This window comes from Chaetodon trifascialis, chromosome 15, assembly GCF_039877785.1.
Source record: "Chaetodon trifascialis isolate fChaTrf1 chromosome 15, fChaTrf1.hap1, whole genome shotgun sequence".
In the NCBI taxonomy this organism is placed as follows: Eukaryota; Metazoa; Chordata; class Actinopteri; order Chaetodontiformes; family Chaetodontidae; genus Chaetodon; species Chaetodon trifascialis.
The window spans coordinates 20742667-20767843 of record NC_092070.1 but is presented as its reverse complement, the minus strand read 5'-3'; the positions used below and the strand labels follow the sequence as shown (position 1 = coordinate 20767843).

Below are 25177 nucleotides of genomic sequence, written 5' to 3'. Positions count from 1 at the left end.
CCTACTATCTATTCATGAGGCGTGTGCGTGTGTGTGTGCGTGTGTGTGTGTGTGTGTGTGTGTGTGTGTGTGTGTGTGTGTGTGTGTGTGTGTGTGTGTGTATGCAGGTCTCTTTGTGCTCATATTTGCCTTGATGCATCTCTCGGGTGAACAGCACACAAGCACCTGCGCACAAAAACACACACAGAGACCAGCGCGCACACACATCCTGGAGGCACTGCAGTGAGATCAGTATCTGGACTTGTGAAAATAAATCTTTTCGACCTTTACTCATCTGAGGAAAGTCGACTGTGCACGGCTGATCTTTTCCAGTAACTCCCTCCTTCACGTCTCTACAGGTCCACAAATTCTTATTAAAGGGCCAGTTCGCCCAAATTACAAAAAACTTTTTTTTTTTTTATTTCTTGTCTGCTGGCATGCAGTTAAGTTTTTGAGATTTCTGCTTCCACCCAAATAAAATAGAGGCCGATGGTGTTTGGTTTGTGGAGCTAAGAGCATAAAAAGTGTTATATTAAAACACAAAACCTCTGTGCAGTAACAGTAGCCGTGCTTGCATCAAAGTGTTTTTACGCATATTACAAAATATCTAATTATATCATATAATCTAATTCCTTCCATTTTCCCTCACAGCTGGCAGGTTTTCAACATTCATCTTCTTCTACTCTGTTTATTATAGTAACACTTAACTGTGTTTATGTGAAATGCGCCTAATTCGCATTTTCTCTGTGGGGTTTTTTGCAACATTTCACCTCTGAGTGACTCACTTTGTGCCATTCGCCTATTTAATCATTTCTCTCTTTGGTACAAATAAAATTGACATGTTGCTCTTTTACAATGATAATGTGGCTGAATTTCTGAGTTAAAAATGATGCAACAATCCACTAACGTGACGCAGATGATGTAAACAAAGCTGAATATTCTGTTCTCTGTCATCATCATGGCCGACCAGCTCACTGAGAGGCTTTTATTGGCGCGTTCTGCTTCGGCAGCTCATAGAGTCCTCCCTCTCCGACAGGCGCCTCGGGAGGTCGCTGTCCAGGATCATCGTCCTTTCCACCCAGAGGTTCTGTCTGCATAATGTTTTCTCCTTCGCCTACGTCTCCTTGACCCGTTCCCATCGAAGCTGCGGACCGCTTTGCTTCAATAAGATGTCTTTCAGCGTCGGACTTCGTGTCAGCGGTTGTTAAGGTGGCAAACTCTCACGACTTGCCGGCTTTCCTTCCTCGCACAAACCCAGCTCTCGAACGCAAACATTTCACCTTTCGCTCCATCCGCAGAGAGATTATTTACCATCTGTTAATCACGATGGGAATGTAACCTCGACCACCTGGCAGAGAGGCAACAAGCGAAGAGGGGGGAGGGGGTCGGAGGGATTTTTAAACTATGCTGCGTTAGAGAGGGTTAAGAGGTGGCGTGAGGTCTGAGTGACAGGAAAAGGGTCAGAACAACTGCCCCAAAGTCAGTGCTCTGCTTAATGTGTGATGAGCGTGGGGGTAAACTGTCCTTGAGATACTGATCTATTGCTTTGCTGGCAAGACCATCTTCATCCAGGCTGTCTGTGGCTGGGGGGGGGGGGGGGCGACAAACACGTTGATTAGATGTCGCTCAAAAAAACACTGAGGGGATGCCTGGAGTCCGTCCCCGCCTCCATCTTTTCCATCCCTCCACACAGCAGCTACACTGCTGCTCCTGGTGGCTACAGCGTCTGCTCGGGAGGGCCCGAGTAATGAGGATAAGAAACTTTGTTTGCAGAGCACCTTAAATGCAAGAAATGCAGCTCAATGTTCTTCACATAAAAACAAAGACGGAAAGTTTATGTAAAATAAGATGGAGACTAAAATGCACTGAAAAATGAAGTCAGAGTGTGCTGAATGCAGAAAAGCCAGTAAAATACGACATTTTAAAAGAAGTGCAGCAGTGCATGAAGTGCAAAAGTCTCAGGCCTGTAGCAGGGAAGTCTATTTAAGGCTACACTGAGGAGTTTTTAGCTTTATTTTAAAAATATTCAGCCAGCTGGCTTCACTCATATCTGTAGGTTGTGTGTTCTGTAGTTTCGAGGCTGCATCCCCGAATAAGATGAAGTCACTGTGGGCAACAACGGATTTGTTTGCGAAGGAGTGCAAGCGATTAGGATTTGGTTCATGTGTGTGTGTGTTTGCACGTGGACAAGAAACACACACGTTTTCCCCCGTGGGGTGACTCCTCCGAGTGAAGGGCGGTGGATTACAGGCCGTTGGGGGCTTAGCGTGTAATTCAAACCATTTTCCATCACATTTGTACTCACTTGAGGCCTAATCCCACCTGATTAACATGTCGGTCAATGGGGAGGGCACCTGCTGCGCTCGCTGGACCATCAGTGTGGAGGGATGCTGACCACACACACACACACACACACACACACACACACACACACACACACACACACACACACACACACACACACACACACACACACACACACACACACAGGTGTAAATGAAGGCGGATTAGCTTTTCTCGTCATTTTGGCTGCGCTGACAGACGTTTACTCATGACTTCAGGGCACGTGACGTCTGAAGGGAACTGCATCTTATCCCCATTAGCTCCAGTCTTGGCAGTCTACTCCTCCTCTTCATACACCGAACGTGTCCTTCGACACACCAGCAGACTCAATCACACACTCGATACACATCGAGCCTTCATTTAAGACGCTTTTCTACGTCCCACCTACGTCCCAGCGGCATCTGTGCCTCACGGATGCTCAGCTCCTCCACACCACAGCCCTGCAGCGAAGCATTTTCTAGTGGATTATTCTGCTCTTAGTTTACACACACGCACACGCAAGGGATTAAATAAGGAGTACGTCACTCCAATCATTTTCATGGTTATTACTGTCTGAGAATGTGGCAGAATAAGAAATCGAAGCGCGACGTCAGACTCTGTGAGCCTGCTGACATTCCTGGATGAGCCTGACTGTATTTTAGGAGGCCGTTTTGCTGGTTTTATTACATGAATGGACTCTATATATACACATACTCGAGCCAGTGATTATCTTTCATACAAGATGGGAAAGACTTTCTGGGAAATTGGTTACAGCTTCCCAGGCAGAGCCTTCTCCAATATGACTCTATGGGTTCTGCTTACTGTTCATCTTCAGTGTGCAGGCTTAGGGCGTCAGCTGGGGCTGCGTGACCCCAGTCAGCTAATGGTCCTTTCACATAATGGAAGATGGCAACAATAAAAAAGGTCAAAAGGCAATTGGTTGCATTATGGCAGGAATCTGGAGTGGCACTAGCTGTAAGCCTGGCAGACATTAGCATCTAGATGTGAACGTGTCTGAAAGATGGAGTGACTTTTATTTCAATCACGGCAAATGTCTGGATTATTGTGCTTTGAGGGTCACCCGCTGTGGGTTTTTATTTCTGCTCGAGAACAACTGATGCTCAGTGTTCCCTCCAGAACGATGCTGAATTGGCATTATCAGCATCATGACCCTTCAGCTGTTCGATAGCACAGGAATGCATGTGCTGCATTAAAGCTCTAATCCCTGAAATTTTCATGAAATCAAACCCTTGCGTTGATGCTATTTATGGTCGGCATGTCACCATTCAATGCATTTCCATTGTCTAATTACGTCTCTTTGTAGTAGTTTTCATTGTCGTGGCAGAGCCCGCCATTCCCACGCTGCTCCGATTGCCTACCTACGCACAAAGAATTAACAGGAAACAAAGCGCAGTGTTAATTTGAACTGTTTACTCTCCTACGGCTGAATCAGAGTTGTGTTTGGAGGTGGGAACCGCTCTGCTCATTCAAATTATTTCATTCAGGTCAGTTCACAGATCCACTGAATGATCTTATGAAGGCACGCACGTCAGTCAGTGAACTCATTTAATTACATATTAAACAGATTATCATGGATCAGCCAGACGTGTTAAATCAGCAGTGAACAATGTGACTACTACCAAATACTTCAAAAGTCATAAAATATTTAATTTCTTATATGTTAACGCAGAATAAGGACAAAAGCATTTCCATACACGGTCTGATTGAAATCAAAAGTTGTGCCGCTGATAACCCCTCTGAGTCATACACAGTCAGGACGGTTTGCTGGCACATTCGGCGCTCTCTCACATTATATTTTTCTTCCTTAACGATGATGAGAGCAGCTCGCTGCGTCTCACACACACACACACACACACACACACACACACACACACACACACACACACACACACACACACACACACACACACACACACACACACACACACACACACACACACACACACACACACACACACACACACACACACCACAGGCTAAGGAACTGATGTGACTGAAGACTGACCTTGAGCGCAAGCGGCAGAGACAGCAGAGAGAAAGACGTGAAGTGTGGCGGCGGGCGGGGTGGCTGACATTTCTTGTCCTTAAGTAAACAAATGATGGTGATGTCACGTACGATTGAGTCAGCCTAATTTTCTGAGTGCTGAGGAGCGAAGGGTCACGAGGTTATCGGCGGAAAGGAAGGCGTGAATCCATCTGACCTGAAGGGGGCACAAAGGTGTTTAAAGTAGGTGTGGATTTGGCCGTTTTCAGACAGATGTGTGGTTTCAAGCTGGGATAAAGCATTTTTGGGGGCGTTTAGGCTACATGATTTCAACCACATTAGGCACCATTTTCACCTAGATTTCAGGCATCCTTTCACCTGCAAACATGCTTGCTAGGCTACCAAACTGCCAATCAAAACTGTGCTTGCAACACTGCCAAAACTTCAACTTCAGTGCTTTTTCCTCCCTAAAGTTCAATACTGGCTTAGCGGGCAGACTAACAATCTTAAATGTTATGGGGATGAGCTGACCCTTTGAAGAAGACGCCACTGTACTTCACTGTCGTGCATTATTTTACTAATAGCTGAAAATAAAAAGTTGGTTTTGTGTGTTTGTAGCAGGTGTAACAGTGTTTTTTGCAGAGGGCAGATGATGCAGTGTCAACAGAGGAGAGGAGGAGCTTTATTACCCAGCGCAAACACTGCAGTTCTCAGATATACTGCATGTGTTTTGGGAGAGCAACGACAGATCCAAACCAGATTAAACTTTTTTCAGTGTGTACAAGATCCTATTCCAGCACTTTTCTGCTGGAAGGACTTAAGTTAAAGATAGAGAGAGAAGTCGTGATGGAGCTTTAACAGATGCTACTGAGATGCTGGGCAGAAGGGTCTTTTCTATACAGAGGCCTTATTCACCAATTAATGGAGGTATAATACAGCAGCAGTGATCCGGTGGAGGTCCGGCGTGGTTAATAGGGTCGTATCTTTCTGTAAAGAAAACTCATTTCACTCATTTCTGAGAGGTCAAAAGCTGCAGTGGATTTAGTCATTTTCATCTTCCAATGATGGAAGTGATGCAGCTTGTTTGCTCTCTGGAATTTACTTATGTAATATATTCCAGCAAATTCTGTAGTTTTAGGCTTTTACTTTAAAGTTAATGTAATTGTGCAGTTTTAAGGAATGCTAATGGTTTTTTTCCAGGAAAGGTGGATACAAATAAGTGAGAACTGCACTTATTCTGAGCTAACAACACGATATTTAAAGTATTTAACTGACAGGAAAGTCAATTACCTTTAGCTGCAGCTTAATTAGTGATTCTCCAAACGCCATGCAGATATCTCACCTTCTTCTTCATTATGAAATGCAGACAAGGTGTTTAGATCCACTCTGCTTCATCAGTATGAAGTACCAGGTTTACACTTTCATACACACAAACAGTGGGAAACGCTGAAGTGCGCATGTGACAGATGACAGATGAAGAACATATGGAGGCTCCATTAGACAAAATATAGACTCAAACACGACAACAGTTACGACATCAAACCGACACACACTCAGAACAAAACTGTCATTTGCAAAGGAACTGTGTTCACCTGCAACAGTTTTATGCAACACATCCTCATATCTAAACGACTTAATAAGTCGACTGGCAGCGACTTACACACGGGACCGTTGGATTAGCAGGAACAGGTGTAGCAGACTCTGTTGTTGTTGAGGTTCAGGCAACAAAACTACCTGGTTAAGAATGTGGTTTGGGTTGAAAACATCACTGTTGAGTAGGTTAAGTAAATTAAGGCCACTCGAGGTCGCAGTTTAACTATAACTGTGGATTATAATGGATGGATGGATTGTAATAACCTACACAGACGAACTATCTGGCGGTTTTTCTGGTGAGGACGGGCTGGTTTTATGGAGAATTCCTGAGCCCATGTAGTAATCTCCTTTATCCAATCATGTGTTCACAAAGAGATGAACCTCGCTCCATCCTGACTGACTGAGCCTTTCCAGGATGCCCCTTTCATACCCAATCATGATCCTCTCACCTGTTACCAGTAAGCCTGTTTACCTGTGGACTGTTCCAGGTGTTTTTGGAGCATCCCACATCTTCCCCAGTCTTTGAAACGTGTTGCTGCATCAGATTAAGTATAAGCAGATATTAACAAAGACCAATGAGGGAAAACATTGAATATATTGTCTTTGCACTGTTTTCAATTGACTGTATGTCAAACAGGATTTCTAAGTTATCACATTCTGTTTCATTTACGTTTTGCACAGCATCTCAACGTTTTTGGAGTCAGGCCTGTGCGTCCTCTGGGCCTGCTGTTAAAGATAAAACAATTTCTATCAGGCAATGCAATCTTCTTTCCACACACAGAGACCGAGACACAATGAGAGTGGATCATCAACAGCAATCAGCAACTTCGGAAAGGCAAAAACTAGGTTTTGTCGTGGAAATTGCTGAGAGGCACGTAAAATAACATCTAATGATTCGACTTCCACGTTTGTCAGGATTCAAACCCAATCAAGGCAAACAAAAACCACTTCCCCCTGCGTGGAGGAAGGCTCAGCCTCCGCCTAATGAAACACACTCCATAAACACACCAAATGACAGGATGCACTAACAAACACGCAGACGGCCCAGTAAGTCAGCGTCATGCTAAATCACCCTTACAGCACCCTGAAACACATTGGTGTTAGACCAGGTCACTCTCTGAGAATGGACATAAGGGACAGTGAGGCGCAGCCCCTCCCTGTTGTGTTTGTTTTTGGCTGGGGGTGGAGGGGAGAGGGCTCTGACGGTCACCCATGCATGCAAGGCCAGTCTGTTGTAATTTAAAGGCTCACTTGTTTAATAAGCTAGGTCTTAATTTGTTCGTGCTCAAAAAGGCAGAGGAAGCAGGGGGAGCGTTCACCAATGAGAAAGGATTTTAACAAGATTCCTTCAGCAGATCGGTGTGAAAGTACATTTCTACTGCCAGGGTTTGATTAAATATGTCACACAACTTCTTATAAATGCATAGATACATATTGTCAGTGACGTCTAACTGGTCCAAATGCACTTCACTATCATTTACCTGGACACACGCTGTATGCCGTGCACACTATCCCTGCAGACAGACTGCAGAGTATGTGCTTTAAATGGAGGCGCTGTTACTCAACAGCATTAAGAAATATCAATTTCAGAGAGAAGTTTGAATTTGACTGCATTTATGCTATTTGCTGTAGCGGAACAAAAACCTCTCTGAATCCAGCAACCATTTCCTGAATTATTACCAAATTGCCGAAGTGCAATTTCCGTGGATACAATCTGGTACTTCCTGAGCCATGTTTCTACATGCAGGTGCAAAAATAGATCAAACGACTAATCCAACAGATTGCTGAGAAGAAAAAAAGGCTTGTCCTGTGATATTTGGGAAGCAGGAATAAATAGGAGGTCAGACGCAGCACTGTCGGGGTGTGGGTGGGAGTACAGAGGGTGTGGACCCCGTTACTGCAATCGAAGCCCTCTGTTCACTTCTCTCCTCCTCTTTAAGCAGAAATCACTGGCCTAATTAGCTTTTTAGCTAGCACTCAACACAGCAATTAGACCTGACTAATATTAGAAGTGCTGAACAGAGATAGAGCTGCAGAGTGAGAGAGAATTCATCGGAAATGTAAGACAGGCAGCAATATGGCGGGAGCTGACACTTGAGATAAAGTGTGCTGCAGTCTACACAGCATGGGTAACCACACAAACATGCACGAACCGACACAAACACACACACACAGGTTGGGCTGTGCTGCAGTGAAAAGACGCTTCAGCTCTTGTCTGGATGATATACATGTTCCCTTAAGGACAAAGAAACATGTTTCCCTCTCGGTTCATACGTACTGTAGCTTGTCAAACAGTGTGAACGGAGCAAGAGATCCAGCAAAGCTGGAGTCCGACTGCGCAAATGGCTCAGCTGGCCACTGAGATAATCATTACGCTCATTAGGATTCCACTGCGCTCCCTTCAAATCACTGGGCACCCCATGCCATTACAGCAGAACTGTCATGCTGGAGGCCTGGTCGAGCTTTGTGGGCCGGCCACCCAGCTGGGACAAATGTCTTCGCATGGCGGCGCAATTGTCTATTTATTGACAGATACAAAAAACTGAAGAACTGTTCAGGTTTTCTTTACAATTTCAGTCTTATTTTTAGTCACAGCTTTAGGCAGACCGCCCGTTTTTCCCAGCATTCTTGTGTATTTTACCTTTCTTTCTTCCCATTTGAATATTTTTTTGGAAAACACCTGTATTCTTAATCTTTCTTAAAAAAGAAAACATTGATGGGAGCGTTTGATGTGTTTGCTACCCCTCCAGCGCAGCAGGTGGCAGTATGTAGAACATCAGCTCCGACATCTAGTGATGAGAAGGCAGTATTCAAAACCGCCTGTTGTACCAGCAGCACGTAGTGATTTAGCCTAAATATAGCTTGTTGTATGCAGCCTGCAAACAAAAGCAAAATCTGCAGGATGTCAGAAAACACCCAGCCGGCCAGTCACAGTCAGACCCCTCTTACCCCACAGACACAACCCACTGCAGCCAACACAGCAGAGGGAAGCCAGGACCACAGCTGAAAGACATTTTTACATTTTCTACTGCTGTCGTTTGACGTTATGTTACATTTTGGGGGAAATGTTCACAGTGTGACCAAAAAAAGCATGGGCAACACAAACTAATATACCATCAATTAACAAGTTTTATTTAGCCAGTTTGATTGAAGCAAGGATAACATCCAGAGCAATGGAAACACCAGGATTAGCTCCACCTCACGCTACATTTGCACTGAAATATCTCATCAACTACTGGAATAGACTGAAATCTTGATGAAGCTTTGTGCAGACATTCATGGATGAAGCTCAATGATCTGCTGACATCTCATCTAGTACCACTGGCAGGTTAAAGCTCCCAATTATGTGTAAAAACACCTCCTTCATCTACAGACATTCATGGCATCCAGAGGATGAGTATTACTGAGTGCTGATCCCTTGACTTTGCCTCTAGCGTTACAGTACATGAAATGCAAACAACACTCAAGATTAACTGTAACAAAAAAAAAATACATCAGCCTGTTATGAGCTAATTAGCAAGTGTTAGCATGCTGACACGCTAGACTCAAACACCTGTTAAACTTACGCTTCTTACGATTGTCACTGTTAGCATGTTAGCATGCTACGGCTAACAGTTATCTCAAAGCACCACTATGCCAAAGTACGACCTCACAGAGGCACTAGCATGGCTCCACTTCAGGCATCATTTCTGTTGTTAATGATGACATTTTACTCACTAACTTCTGAGGTCTGGAGAGACAACAAGCAACGTGATTTTATTATTTATTACATTATTTGTATTGTTTTTCTTAATTTCCTTGGAACCAAACATGTAGGTGATCTGTCCATTTGATTAAAAGCTGCCTGTGTGCACTGCGTGAAGGTCAAAGTTGAACCATGAAGTAGATATGCAAAACTTAACAAACGTGTATTTGGTTTGGCAACCATTTTTAATGATCACTTCTGCTTTCAGTTTCATATCATTTTGAGGGGATTGGGGATTTGTTTACAACCTGCCTGCCTGTCGAACTGCTCTTGCCGCTTGCCCAGAACTTTAATTTGATTGGCTGAAAATGTTTTTTTTCCAGCCAAATCCCTGAACTCAAACAAAAAATAGACGCGGCTGCCACTTTGTAGATGTTTCAGGTCATTGTAATGAAAACGCAGACACATATTTGGGGCACCTGGAATCTCGGCTTTCTTCTGAATTTGAATGTGAATATGACACAGCAATACCCTCCCTCATTTCCATAATCCTACAGTTTTCACATCCTGGCTGAATACTGTAGCGCCAGCAGCTTCTGATAATCACACAGTGGATGTGGTGAAAGAATTCCACCTACAGCTGGGTGGCGGGGCTGAGGCTGACAGCACTTAACTGAGGACGCGTAGGCTGCCATCTTTGTGGCAATTGTGACATTCAATACATTTTTATGCCTCGCACTCTTTTGCCTAATTCATTACTTTTTTTCCTCGCTATCACCCTGTCTGCCTCAAACAGGATTTGCAAAGAAACTTTTCAAGTGCAGACGCACGTACGCAGCTTTAAAAAGTCAATAATCTCAATTCATTTCTTTTCAGAGCCTCTCTGGCCATGAAAGCACACAGCAATCCAGCACAGTAAGATACTAACTGTGCTTTTCACCAGGCGAGCTTGCATTGCCGAGCACTTACAATATAATCTACAAAACAAAAGTGAGCGAGAGAGAGAGACAAGGCGGGAGGCAGAGAAAGGAATGACCCCTCAGAACTGCTGAAATAGCACTGCAGGCTGAATGATTGGACAGCCACACCACAAAAAAAGGATGGAGGGTAAAAGAAAGAAATAATTCAGCTTTCAGTGGTTTATGCTTTCTTTGTTGGTCTACTTTGCTGGAGAAGGCATTCTGCATGATGATAAAGTCTGCCTTCACATAGCTGCACCACCCTGTTTTTTCACTGTGCACCAACCAACTGTGTGCTTTCTGTAGGTCTGTTTTCCTGTCTAACCGCTGCGCCCCTTCCCTCCTCTCGTCCTCACTCCATCCTCCTTTCTGTCTCTGGGTGACGAGTCAGGGAGCAGCGAGGGGTCCGAGATATTTGCATCGGTACCTCGCCTCATTTCCTTTGCTAATGGGAGACATGGGAGCATGGCAGCAGACAGAAATTGGAGCTGTGGGACCGGGGAGCAATAGGTGGGCGGGTGGAGGGGTTGACGGAGCAAGAGATAGACAGATGGAGAAGGAGAGGTGCTATAAAAAGAAAGACTGAATGATGAAGTGTGTTCAAGTAGGCTGGTGGGCACTGGAGAACACATTAGCATTAAAATAGCAAACAACCAGTAATGCAAATGATGTGCGTTTCCAGGAGTGAGTCATTTGTAGCCTAAGTGTGTTGATTAAATCCGAGGTAACACTGATTCATTGTTCCTCACGCTATGTGACTAGATCAACTTAGACAACCCCTTCTCCTCCTCCTCCTCCTCCTCCTCCTCCTTTTTGAGATGCTAGAGAGCTCACTGATTCATCCACTCCGCTAGTACTGCAATGTTGGTATTTCTACATGTGTGCAGGCATGTGTATGGCTGAGTTTTTGTGCCTTTTGGTGGTGGGCAGTGAAGCACCGCTCACTGGTTCACTCCAGTAGAGGAGGAGAGGCCCACACATCATTCCCATGACAACACCATGCCCGCTCGCCAATGTGAGCACCTCCACCTACCAAAGTCGTTAGGCAGGCAGCCACCGATGCATTACCCATTATCAGATGGTGCATAACAAGCAGGTAGATCCTCACAGAAAAATAGGCGCCAAAAACAACAAAGCAATACGATTCCGCTCTGAGACGAGCAGTTGAGAGCGGTGACAATTCAAAATTTTGACTGCTTAAAACGGCCAACTAATTGTGGTGCTACCACAATACAGCAAAAACAAGCGCAATAGGTCCCAGTCCCTGCCTGCCCCCTCTCACCGCTGTGGGACTGTATCACCCAGCTGCAGAAGGTGATTTGGACCTGGGAGCATCCCTGTTTGCCATCCATCTGGTACTGCAGTGCTGGGAATGGGTTCAGTGTATGTGTGCTTCTGTTTGCAGCAGTGGACGATCGCATGCCAGGCCCCTGGGCTGGCACCGCTCTGCGCAGAACCTAACGCGAGCATTATTGCTCTCCAGGGGAAATGGGGTTTGCGTCCCAGCACAGCTGAGAAGGCTACACGCTGGGGGGGTGGGGGGTTGGTTGGCAACCATGAAAGATTTGACTGAGGGTAAGGCCAAGGGCGACAGTTAAAGGAAGGAAGGGAGGAACTGTACACACTAGGAAATAAACATGCGTCACAGGCTTCTGTTTTGACACTGCATTATGACAAATATGAGCACCTCTTTCACAAAAGCCGAGCACTGCAGCAGCCTGAAAACTGCAGGTCTGCACAGTCGCATGCCCATAAACCCTGTTTTTCTTGAAAGAGTACTCCAGCAATTTAGCCTTGCACTACTCTCGTGCAGCTGGGGTAATCACAAGAGGCAGATCTCAACAGCTGAGACTGATGCAGGCCAGGCTGGGATGTTCCTGACTTTCAGACTCTGGCACGGCTTGGGAAACCCCACACAATCCAACATTCACAACCACTTCACACCTTGACTGGCCAGGCGAAAGGAGGTGAGGAGGTAGGCAGGGTTTGAAGCTCTAAGCTCTCTTTTTACTTCATGCCATGTTTGGTGTGAACAACCTACATTTAACCAATTAGCACATCCTGCAGGTGGCTTTCAGCCTTGAATGCCTTCTGACACATTGTACAACTAGCTCTTGCAGGCATAACCCGGCCCTTAGGCTCTCTTTACCTGGTAAATGGCCACGACTTTCAAACTCCATACCCCTAGTTTGTAACATAAGCTCAGTCCCAGAAGACACTACACATCTGTTTTACAGGCTGAGTAGTACTCGCCATGACTAGCAAATGGATCTTCAAGCGTAAAAACAGTGGAGTACCCCTTTTTGACTCCATATTGAAACTGGTTCCCTTGAGTGATCTGTCAGTCATCAGCTGAGAACCAAAAAACTGTTAATGTTTGAGGCTGCACTCCAACTCGCTTAAAAGCCGATAATGGCGACGGCGGTTGCAGCGCCACGCTTGTTCCCGGTTAAAACGATCGTCTCCTCTGCCCTTCTTTAATTGGGATTGACATTTAAATGAAGTAGTTAATGTGTGCCAAGGACAGAGTTTGCCGTGTTAACAATTAAAATGCTGCTTAATGGGGCATGCCAGAGCTATTTTGAGTGCATGTTGTGGGAGAAAGAATAGGGCATACTCTATTAGTCAGAAACCAGAGCGTTTCCCTGAAGTGGGCCAAGGTCAGAGCCACTCCTTCATTTCTAGGCTAGCTGCTCATCATCCAGGCACTTCAAAACCCTGACTAAAGTCATTAACATAAACACCAACATGGGAGAAGGCTTTTAGCATAACAAAAAAGTGGCCATCGAGGATATTCTGTCATTTATGTAACACCTCTCGAGGCACGTAGAAAAGCAAGAGCGACCAGGCTTACATGGGAGCTGAGAAGTGCCCTCAGGGCCCATTACACCTCTCTTTGAAAGACAGGCTTCCTCTCACTCCTCGCTCACTCTGCTATAAAGCTCTGCATGTCCACGCCGTTAGGAAGACTTGGGCTCCCTGGTGCTGAGGAAGTCGGATCAAGTTGGCTGGAGCTTTTAGGCTTAAGAGATCACAGAGTAGATGAGGAAAAAACAGGGGGGAAAGCAGGAGGCACAGCGCCCGCCCAAATCAGACGCAACTCTGGGGCGTCTCAAAGGCGTCTGTGTGGACTGGAGGGAGTCGGGATGGAGCAGCGAGAGGGCTGTGCCAGAGGTAGGTGGAGGAGGAAGTTAAATACAGAGCTCCAATGTGTGTCCTTCCCACCAAGCCTGTCCTTCAGCCTTCATCCCTCTGAAGGCTCCAGTGTGCCCCTGTGTCACGGGCCAGAGGGGGAACAGGGCTGCTCTCTGTGTTTTCCACACCTTGTGAAGGGTCAGTCACCCTGCAGGCAGCTCACAGTGTGTGTTTTTGGGGTTAGATGTGGGCCCGGGCCCGAGGAGGCCTGTGTGTTCATGTGCCACAGGAAAGTTTACAGTGAAGGAGGAGTACCTTGATATGGGCCGTGAAGTGGGCCTGCTGTCGAGCTCCTGCAGATGCAATGACTGAGCACAGTGTTAAGAATATTGCACAAATTCTTTGCACACGCTACATGTTTCCATCATGCTGTTAAGAGCATTTTACACAAACTGAAGATATACTGTGGAAAAACAGCCTTTCTGTAAGCTCTAAATGGCTGCATTGCTGCAACTCAGGGAGAAGAAAGATTGCAGGCACCTGAGGAGGGCTGATTGGCATCCGGCAAGCTGATATTGACCTTTAATGGCACTGACATTTGTTATTCTGTCTGCAGACATTTAACGAAAAGTGCCTGGCAATACACTGTGGCAGTCAAATTACGCCACATTCAAGTCAAAGGCTTCCACCCGAGTGTATTTCTAAAAAATAGCCAAAATAAAACATGAACTAGCGTGTGTTACATCAGCTGGAGTTATGCAAATGTGCTCAAGAGGATGTAACACATTTACATAATTAAACAAGCACCTGTAACTCTGCCACAACATGGAATTTCAATGCCGCTTCCCTCAGATGGCATTTCCTGCATCTCATTTAAATGAATGACACAACATGTTGTGTTTGCTTTCCTGCCGTAGATTTTCTTCTATTGTCAGTCTGCATTTACGGATCAAGCTACTTAAGATGCTGAATGCACTATATTTGTGTGAGGTTTCACGGATTTGTCAAACTGTATCTATGTGTGTGAGACTGACATGGACATTTTTACCACCTCGTTTTTTCCACCTTATTTTAATTCTTCACATCAATGTGAGCTCCGTGGAGCTGCTGCGTGTCCATGCCCCACGTGAACATATGTGTGTTTACTGTACATAGAAAGGAAGAGAGCACGAGACGGTCTCTTGTTCAGATGTTCCCTCCTGTGTGCTCTCTCAAAGTTTGCCATCAAAAAACATTAGCAGAGCCCAGAGCGAGCGTGTTCTCTCTCACTACAGCGATCTCGCTATTGATTTCCTGCAGACTTTTGTGGTTCAATTCGGCTTTGAAAAAGAGGAGTGCCTTGTTTTGATTCCTGCCTTGTTTCTCAGAGCAGAGTCACTGAAGCGTCACCAGGCTGCAGACCCTGTACCACCCTGTTCATTCCACTGGGGGAATTAAGGCACCATAAACTCCCCCTCAGGTTCCTCTGAGGTTTTTTCAGTATTTTGTGCGTCAATCTGTCAAATGCGACAACCAAAAAGATGGAAAAACCTGAGTGAAAAGTGTGCGACGGTCTGAATGAAACACCTGCAATACAGTAACAATAAAAAGCATCATATGAGGACTTTCTGTTCAAAGCTCTGGTTCAGTGTTTCCAAATCAAGTCCATTATGGTAGAGAAACACATCCTTTTAAATAGAGTGTCTGTATTAAGCTTCGTCCAACGGTGCAGCAGACAGTTAATAGTGCAAAGCAGAGGTGGGCTATCTGAAAGCCTTTTCTAATACAATATTGTTGTTTCAGGGAGCCTTTTAAAGTCACCATCTGCACTCTCCTCTCCGTCCTTTCTCTCTCTCCCTCCAAGGTTTAGATGAATAAACTAAGTGTTGGCTACGTGTGGCTCTTCCAGAGAGCAGGCGCATCCATTCCCCGGCTCTCTTTATCTTTTGCCGCTCCCCCTCCCTGACAGCAGTGTCGCTACGATTGTTAACCCAACCCCAGCAGCCCCTGTTTTGTCAGCAAAAACGCTCCCAGGAGCAGAGCACTGAAAGATGCCCCTTCTTCTCTTTACCGAGAGGGAAAAAATATATGGTTCAATTATAGGGTCTGTCAGGCCAGTCTGAGTTGGTGATGGCCTGAGCTGAGCTGTGGGGAGATAAAGCCAAGCTGCAAACTGATGTACAAACCTGATTCCAGGAAGGCTGCAAAACCTAAATAAAACAGGACGTTGCTAATCCTTTTTGACTCAACTCAAACAGCACAAAGACAGTATATTTAATGTTTCACCTCATCAGCTTCATTGATTTTTGTACATATCTGCTTATTCTAAAGTGGATACAGCAACACTTTTCAAACACATTGGGAGAGGAGCAACTAAAGACTGGGAAAGTTGTGGGATGCTCCAAAAACACCTGTTTGGATCATTCCACAGGTAAACAGGCTCATTGGTAACAGGTGAGAGGATTCACCACTTTGTGAACACATGATTGGATGAAGGATGTTACTGCATGGACTCAGGAACTCTTCAGAAAACTGTTGTTGGTAAACACAGTTTGTTTGCAGATGATTGCATTCGTTTTTTTGAATTCTGGTTGTTGCACAAGTGGAGCTCTTTGTGGGTTTGAGTTAAGCTCTATTTAAAGCTCAGACTGGCAAAACAAAAAGAGAAATTAAAGTGAACATTTGACTGTGAAGAATAAGCAATGAATCACAGGCAGAAGTGGCCTTATTCAACTTTGCCAGCTAACTCCGGATCTGCCGGATGTAACGTAGAAGCACTGACTCACCAAACAGGTAAGAAACGGAGGGAGACACAGTGAATCAATGCAGTTAACAGAAGTGATTTAGTGGATCAGTGAGTCGATGTGTGCGTCAGCCGTGTGAGTTAAGAGCTGATGTCTTGGCTGCTGCTGCAGGGCTAAGAGGGATTTTAAACCGGAGGAAGTGGAGTTAATGTGCGATCTTGAAGAGAAGAGAGCTGGCCTCGCGTTCTTCACCCAATCTCAGCCCACCAGTTTGACACAGATGATAAGAGGCCCCAAGCAGAGTGCAAAGGCACATCACCCACACACACTCACGCAACGCAGAAATGAAAAACACCTCAGCTAGAAAAGAGGAGGAAGATGGAGGAAGATACCGCAGGAAAAAAAAAAAAAAAAAAAAAGGTGCACAGATGACACAAACTGAAAACTGTGAAAGCATACGGAGAGAAAACAAGCTCGCTTTCCCAGAGCTGCTTAGCCCACATATGGTAAGAGGGTGATAATCTGACTTTTAATCAAAGGCCAGGCCACCGCTGATAGGCTTGCTAAGCTCCAGCTCATTGTGAGGGGATGGCAGACCTGAATGAAAGAAGGCAGCTGAATGATATCAGCAATTCTGACTCAGCCGCTACGTCAATAGTGGCATCACAGGCCCACCTTCAGCATCACCAGCGCTATCAGGCCATCTAGGGCGACCTGAGTCCCACCGATCGATATCCAGCCTCCTCTCCCCACAGCCTGCACGGTTCAATAAGAGACAGCACGACCGGAGTGTGTGCCTCTGATCCAGCCCTCCAGACGGTGGATGTTACTGTGATCAGCATGGATTAGATGTCTTTCGAGCCTGATCAATGAGAGATGGAGGTGGGGGTTGGAGGAAGCTTTGGCACCACCTCCTGCGGGCTGTAATGACTCTGATAGCTGATATCTGGAGCTGTGGGAGTCAGGAGAGGAGCTGTTTGCCACGCTGGAGATAAAACAGATGCTGCTCCCAAAGGACGGCAGCATGGATGTAAGCTGAAAAGAAGAAACACTGAAGCTCCGTCTCTCATCCACACACTCCACACACTCGGCGAACAGTTAGATTAGTGGAAGCGGGGTGTAAAACAATGAAGTTGTCATGCTGAGTTAAAAAGAGTATTTCTGAATTCATTTCGCCTGATAAAACTCGCTTTTCTGGAGGTACAACTGCTGGAGGAGCGGTGCAACAGATTTGTCAGGCGTCATCTTCTCCCGAGCTCGCTTCAAGAAGATTCGGGTCAAGTGCGAGACGAGTGTGACTGTTCACACACACGAAACCACACATCCGCTTTATTGACGCACTCCTGCAAAACAACGGGCCCTTCTGCCTCGTTAATTATGTCGTTTTAGAGCGAATGCTTCAGCAGAGGAGCTGTTAACAGCTCACACTTCGAGAGGAAAGACCGATTTCAACAACTTTTATTATTTAATACATACTGGAACCAAAGCTGTGATGGAATGACGAGGCTCAAAGGTGCAGACAGTTGGAAATTTAGAGCGATATCTGCAGGGTGCCGGTGTCGTTTTCATCTTTTAGGCGGCAGCAAAATGTCTCTGCAGTTCAACAATAATGTGTTCAGATCTTGGTGGAAGCATCTTCACATTTATGCTGCAGTAGGCCAAAAATATGTCTATTACCAGCTTGCAGTGAGATCAAAGTCCCATTTCAGAGGGTAGAAATGGCAATGACAATAAACCTTGGAAGCAATAACCTATAAGTTTCATCATAACTGACTAAACTACTGTAGTTCTTCACTGCAGCAGAAGCTCTGGATAATGTGCAGGCCAGCGCTCGGGTAGAGTAAGGGCAAATTGTGCTAAAACACACAATATCATCGAAAAGCTTTTAGAGTGCGGAGTTATTCTGAAATTCAGCCTCAGAATAATCCCTGCCAGCTAAATATATTTTACTTAAACTAATGCATTTCATTCACTCAGATTTGGCAAACAAAAAAACAGGCCCTCCTGAGCGAGTGTGCTATTTTTCACTGCCTGAAATTTCACATTAAAGACTCGGAAAAGTGGCGTTAAACCGTCTTTCTAAACTCACCGCGTGAAAACTGCCTACGCGCACATCGCTATCATAATCCTGGAAAGCCTGGAGAGCTATGAGGACGACACACTGTTAAGACTGAGAAACTAGTGTTTTGGGCTATAAATAATCTTGACACAGAGAAAGCAAATGAGTAACACTCTCCCTTCTGTCAATACTGATGACCGTTACGCCCTCGAGAAAGCTCTGGCTGGGCTCCACTGAAAGACTGTGGTTGTGCTGTGCAGCCACCAGGTGTGAACGTGTGTGACTGAACGACTGTGCGTTGAAGCCAAGCATTAAACCATACCTACATAAATAAATGTAAAAAGTCAATACCAGATACCACACACACATACACACACACACACACACACACACAGAGTACTGAACACAATATCTGCATATTCATGAGAGAAATCTATAACAGCATGTTTCTGATCAAATGGCTTTAGCCGCCACCCTTCCTGAGTGCAGCTGGACCCAAACAAGTGCTCTATTTAGTGTTTGTTGTTGTTGTGCGGAGTGGTTGAGGGGGTTTTTACCTGGCCGAGCACACTGAGCCAGTGTTTCAGCCCGGAGCGGCATCATTCAGCAGCAGCTCGGCGGCATAAATGCGCCACTGTGCACGTGTGTTTTTGTAAATGAATACTCGAACACTGGGGCCACTGTCAGCGCGAGGCGTTACACGTGTGTGAGGGTGCATGTATCTGCTGCTGGTGGTGGAGAGGCAGACTTCTGGTGCTTTCTGTTAATGAGGATGATGAGTTCATAAGGAGATCAGCGCTGATGATGAACGAGCCACTGGCTGCTTCTACTGCAGGCCCAAACCTGACTGAGCTGAGGTGCAACAGGCGTCACGAGAGGGCGGGGATTACACAGAAACACGGAGACGGAGAGAGTGAAACCTTACCCTGACCTCCCCAGGGTCAGCAGTGTCGCTTCTCCAGCCCCCCACTGAGGAGCTCTGCTGAGTCTATCCCCGGGATGTGCACCTCCGGTCAGGCACGCCAGTCTGCCAGGCGGGAGGGGGGGGTGCTTGCGACGGGAAAAGGGCAGCCTGCGTGCCCTGAGGCAAACTCAGTGCAGCTGTCAGAATCCCTGACCCCCACCTAGTCCACCCCCCACCCTGTCTCTGCCACCTCCAGCCTCTCACATGGCACCGACCCGGGCCAGCTGAGGGGCTCAGGGGTGGAAGGGGACCACCGGCCTGTCACTCCTTCAGAGAGTGAGAGACAGCATGGCTAGAAGGGCCAGTGTTCACGTCTTTTTTTAGCGGTTTTCCCTTTTCTTTTTACCTGTCATGCAACGCCCTGCACAGCTTGCAACCCGCCCCGTCACTCCTCACCCAACCCCTGGAGTGCGGCAAGAGAATCTATAATTTTTCAAGCTTGCTTGTGATACAACATCTGAATAAATATGAAACGCGGGAAATGAATCCCCCCAGAGGACACATTTAAGAAAATAAAATGCTGCGTAGATAACTAAATGCTTAAGCAGGGAGTATGAAAAACTAACTGCAGCTTTTGATGAAGCATTTTACACAAAACTTTCAGCGACGACAGCTTTGGATAGGACAGTGCTTCTCTGCCTGGCCACGACTGGACAGTGATGCCAAGCTTCCCCCAGCTAATTGGGAATTAACTGTGTGTTTGTACTGGCACTGGGGAAAGCGACCAGTGAGTACGTCACAGTTTCAGCACAAAACTTTTCAACTGAAGGTCGCTGTGCTACTCCGATCGCTTTCAGTGTAGGATGAAATCAAGGGTAGCGGTCACACAGCGAGGAAGAGCGAGAGAGAACAAGAGAGGTCAGCAAACATCCAAAAGTGGAGAAATTCGGTCTTGAGCCACGTTGGCTCCGGCTGTGTGTGCCGCTCAGTGTGAGCCGGATGGTCACCTTGGCTCAGCAGGTGATGATACCGTGGATAAGAGCAGTAAGGAGGGGGATCAAAAGAAGGTCAAAGAGAAATAGCAAGAGGCCACTTGAACAGCAGATGAGCAAAAATCACACAGAAAATGATAAGGTGAGAGGCAGCAGTGTAAGAGCAAGTGGCTGTCAAAAAAACCCTGCAAAATTACAGAAAAAAGGATCCTGCGAGCGTGCACAGCAGCTAAAAGTGTCTGAATAACAAGCACATGTTTATGAAGAAAGTCTTGACCGACGGCAGTCAGCACGGCAACATGCTTAAGAAACAGATGAGATTCATCCGTGTGCAGACGTGATGCTCTGCATGTGAGCCACGAGCCAGCTCCACAACCAGCGGGAGGTCAAGCAAGAGCTCATGTCAAGGCGGCGAGACAGAGGGAAGCTTCACCCTGCACTGCGGCCGTAATGAGGATGTCGCGAAACCGCTTCTACGACAGCCCGGCAGAAAGATGTGGGCTGGGATGTTTCGAGATTCCCAAATTATTCTCTCTCTCTCTCTCTCTCTCTCTCTCTCTCTGTGTTTATATCCCGACTAAGTAAAGGAGTCAGTGTTGACGTATCCCCCTTCATGTGAGGTGCGCTCCAAAGTCACCCAACTCACAATCTCAGTGCCCACCTCCAAAAAAGACCCCTCCAGCTTCCCATGTGGACAGAATGTGGAGTGCAGCCCCGGAGTGACTCCTTTTTGCATCCAATATTAATGCTTTCTGTCCAACGACCCTGAGATGAACGAGTCTGAAGGCACGTTAATGCGTTCTGTGGCATGTTTCTCCACCGGCTTCCTGAAGTGGAAGTTAACATGAGTATCCACCTCTAGCAACACACAGCGACAGACAGGCTGTTTGTCTCTTGCCACTCTGTATCAGCGGTGCCAACAAGAAGCAATTAAAAACCGAGCAATGCTCCCAAAACACACACACACACACACACACACACACACGCACACACACACACACACACACCACCTACGCCTCCTCTTGCTGCACTCGCAGTTCATATTGTGGTTTATGGGGGTAACAGCTGCGTATGTTTTCTGTGCGGTGAGAACAAATTTATGAACAATTAATACATAAAACCATTTATTGAAAACCTTTAAAACAAGTTCCATAAACTGTTGAGTTGAATCCAGATTGGATTTGCTCTCCACAGCTCAAAGAGTCAGCTCCTCATCTGACACAAAGAACTTGGAGTTGATTTAATTATCCTGAGGAAAAAACAACCCTGATCCCTGATCTTAACGTGCATTAAAGACAGACCCATCACGTATGTTTCCCGTCTGTGGAGTGAACTCGCTTTTAACTCCCAAACAATGCATGCTGGGAAGTCTGCTCGTGTGTCTTTAATGAATGAGCTTCAATGAGCTCAGTGAAGTGCATTAATCCACCTCAGTATATTGATGAGCTCTGAAGCGGGCCTGCAAATGAAAAGCGAACATTCTGAACGAACTTGAAATCAATAGAACATTAAATTAAAGCTAAAAGATGAGTTAATTCCTCTAAATGCCTTTAAGATGATCTACAGCGTGTGCATGTCGTCATCTCCACGAAGCAGCAGGAGGATATATGTGGGTGGGATATTATGGAGCGGCTCAAATGGAGAGTAGACGAGGTGATGAAACATGATTCATGTTATTCTGTCCGTGAGCTGAACGCGGTTGGCAGCTATACACAGTATTTGTTAAGTATTTCTGTTTACATAATCTCCCTTTCACCTGCTCTCCATTATACTATTACGAGCGCCATGCTAGTATCATACATAATGTGGACAAAATGATTGAGAAATGACAGTTTATGGAATAAATGAAGTGCATAATGACACAATTCATCACACCTGCCAAGATCTGAATCCAGATCAGCTGGTTTCAGGTCACAGTTTGAATCTCCATGTGGCTTTGAAGCGGTGTGTGACAGACACCACAGTCGGTCCGCTCCTCTGCTGTGGAAGCTCGTTTCTTCCCGTGGTGTGAGGTTACTCTATCTGTGTACAGTAAATCCAATTAGTGACTGCAAACGTGCCAATTAAGGTTGTTCATCGTGTTTTGCGCCTAAAATTAGAGCACCCAAAAACGAGCTTACAGTCAGAGACAAAAGGCTTTATGTAAAGCGTGAGGAACTCCACGCTGAGCGCACGAGAGGTAACATCAGAGCGGGACTGGAGCACTTCAGGCTCTGCAGGAGTCTGTGTCCAGCTGAGCTGCTGCTCTGCCTTAGATGAACTGCAAAACTACTCCCAAACAGGGGATCTAAACGCAAGGTTTCCATCTTTGGAACAATGCTGGTTTAACTTGTACAGTTTTAGGTTAGCAGCCAAAAACTGAGACTAAGCCAAGTTTTCCACACAGGCTGTAATCACTGCACTGTGTCCCGTTGAACAACATCTCCTCTAGCTCCACCTCCGCAAATACCAAACTCTCTGGAGCTAAAAATAAAAAATTAAAATTAAAAAAACAATAAAACACAAACGACTACGAGACATTTATCACACACTTGATCATAACAGCAAGACAGATGGCAGCATTTATCAGGCAGGGCCATTCAGAGAGAGGAGCCGGCGTTAAAAGGTGCTGTCCATAAATAAAGTCAGCACAGAGCAGCCGCGCTGTGGCAATTTCTCTAAATCAACCCTGCGATATTTCTCTTGATTTATCAGGCCTCTTACTTGTTACAACAAGTGCTGAGCATCAGGATTGCAGCAAAAGAGGTGTCCAGTAGAAAATCTAATATGACCCAGTGACAGCTTCACACGCTCCACTACGACCCTGCTAACTTTAACGGATTCCAACATCTGCACAGCAGCGTGCCTCCTCTCTCTGTGCAGCTGTGACTCTAACATGTACTTTACTGTTTGGTTTTGTTTTAATGAGCCATGCCAGCGCTGATAGACATGTCAAACTTGAAGGATTCCCCCCTAAGCAGAAGGCTGTTAAATCTGTCATTACTGGTCGCAGTGGACCATATCAGAGTCAGTGTGTGTGTAGAATTAATGCTCATCATCAAACACGTCCTACATGCAGGATCCTGCATGCAAATTCAATTTGCATTAGACAAAGTTTATCAATGCAAAAGTATATAAAACTCCACTGAAAGTTAAACTACCTCCTGAATACTATTTGATGTTATCAAAGGTGACAACAACACTACAAGGTGTGAAAAGGTTTGCGACAATTTTATTAACACGTTCAATATTTAAGCTTGAATAAGAAAGCTGTGTATTAAAGTGATTTCCCTCTGGAGCAAAGTGAACATTTGATTTGCTATAATTACACCAAATGTAATATCAGCAGGCTGCAGTGCAGAGCAGAAAGTGCACCGGGAGGCGAAGTATTGACAATTTTCACAGGAAAATACTATTAAGTGAGATTATTAAGTCGGGATGTGAGCATAATGTTGTGTACAGAGGAGGACTGAGTACATGAGAGGAGCAAATGCAGCCAATATCGACCCGCGGATCCCTATGAATATGAGTAACTTGAACAGTTGTTTGAAGGTGTCCTGCACCAGTTTTGGATGTTATATACAAACAAAACACCGAAGAAAAATCCCTTTATGGTGATATTTGCATTTTCTCCTACTGTCGCCCATTTTTTGGCTTCTAATTATTTATTCACGAATTTTACATTTTCACCCAGGAAGCAGTTCAAAGTATGTTTTCCAACAGGATGACAAGTGTGGAGAAGACGGATGAGACGTCTGGTGTTGCCAATGCGCAATTACGCATAACCTCCAACACTGATTAACGAACTCCTCACGGAGAGCGGACGCGCGGTTAATCCACCCAAAGCGACGAGCGAAATAAAACTTTACCACAGCACATGTAAAATTCACCACAGGCTGCCAGGACCCAGCAAAACGGAACACCTGAAACTGTCGTATCCGGATCAATTAAAGCCAAAAATCCAAACTTTTGCAGAGACAGCGCTCTGCCTCGCGCCCGACAACACAACAGGAAAGGAGAGCGCTTCGTCTTACCGGTCCCGTTCCGTTTCCGACTTTCCCGGTGCTCGTCCGTGCCCAGCAACAGTGGAAACAGATTGGTACAGACTGGTTGCCAACGCAAAAAACACAGAGCTGTCCAGTGCAGCGGTTTCGTTAAGTTCCACCCATTTATGCAAACTAAAGCCGGAAGCGTCTTTTAATAATAAAGGCGTACATGTCTCGGCACCGGCAGAGGGACAGCTGGTATTTCACAGCTGTGCAACAAATCCTGCTTGAATGGAGTTATGATTACTCAAAGAAAACAACATTTATATAACGTATAGGCCTGTTTTCTGTTGACGTTTGAATTTACTTTACGTCCCGAGAGACAAAGATCAAATGGAGTTTTATTTTGAAATACACGGCCGGATGTCTCCGCTCTTCTTGCCTCTGGTCACTTCACATAGACCCGCCTGGCAGCAGCGCATCTACCCATCACCGACCCTAACCCAAGCTCCTGACACTTGTGACTGTAATTAACAATGACAGTATCGATATTCTAACTTCATCTACATTTAAATGTTTCCATCGTGACCAAACTCTTTGGTTTTTATCCCACAGCTCTCTCCCTTTCCCTTCCCACACATGCTTTTATGTGGATTTATGTTCATTATAACACTCACTTGAATGTAATGGCTTCAATGATACATGCCACTACAAATAAGAGGCTGAGCCATTGGCGTTTAGTGAGTGTTAATTAATTTACAAATAAGAATACAAATCAATCCACTGATTATTTGTGTTTCTTAAAGCAGATTCATGTTATTAAACTCTCAAACTGTTAAAAATAATCAGCAGCGTA

At 45.6% G+C, this 25177-nt stretch overlaps 1 protein-coding gene across 2 annotated transcripts in view; it reads right to left on the bottom strand.

The window, feature by feature from the left end:
- znf385c (zinc finger protein 385C) overlaps positions 1-24460 on the bottom strand; it is a 116242-nt gene extending 91782 nt beyond the window's left edge. For both annotated transcript variants that reach the window (XM_070981228.1, XM_070981229.1), the window contains exon 1: positions 24370-24460. The gene's annotated coding sequence lies outside the window, so the exon portion shown is untranslated. The remainder of the gene's footprint in view (positions 1-24369) is intronic.
- Between the last annotated feature and the right edge of the window lie 717 nt (positions 24461-25177).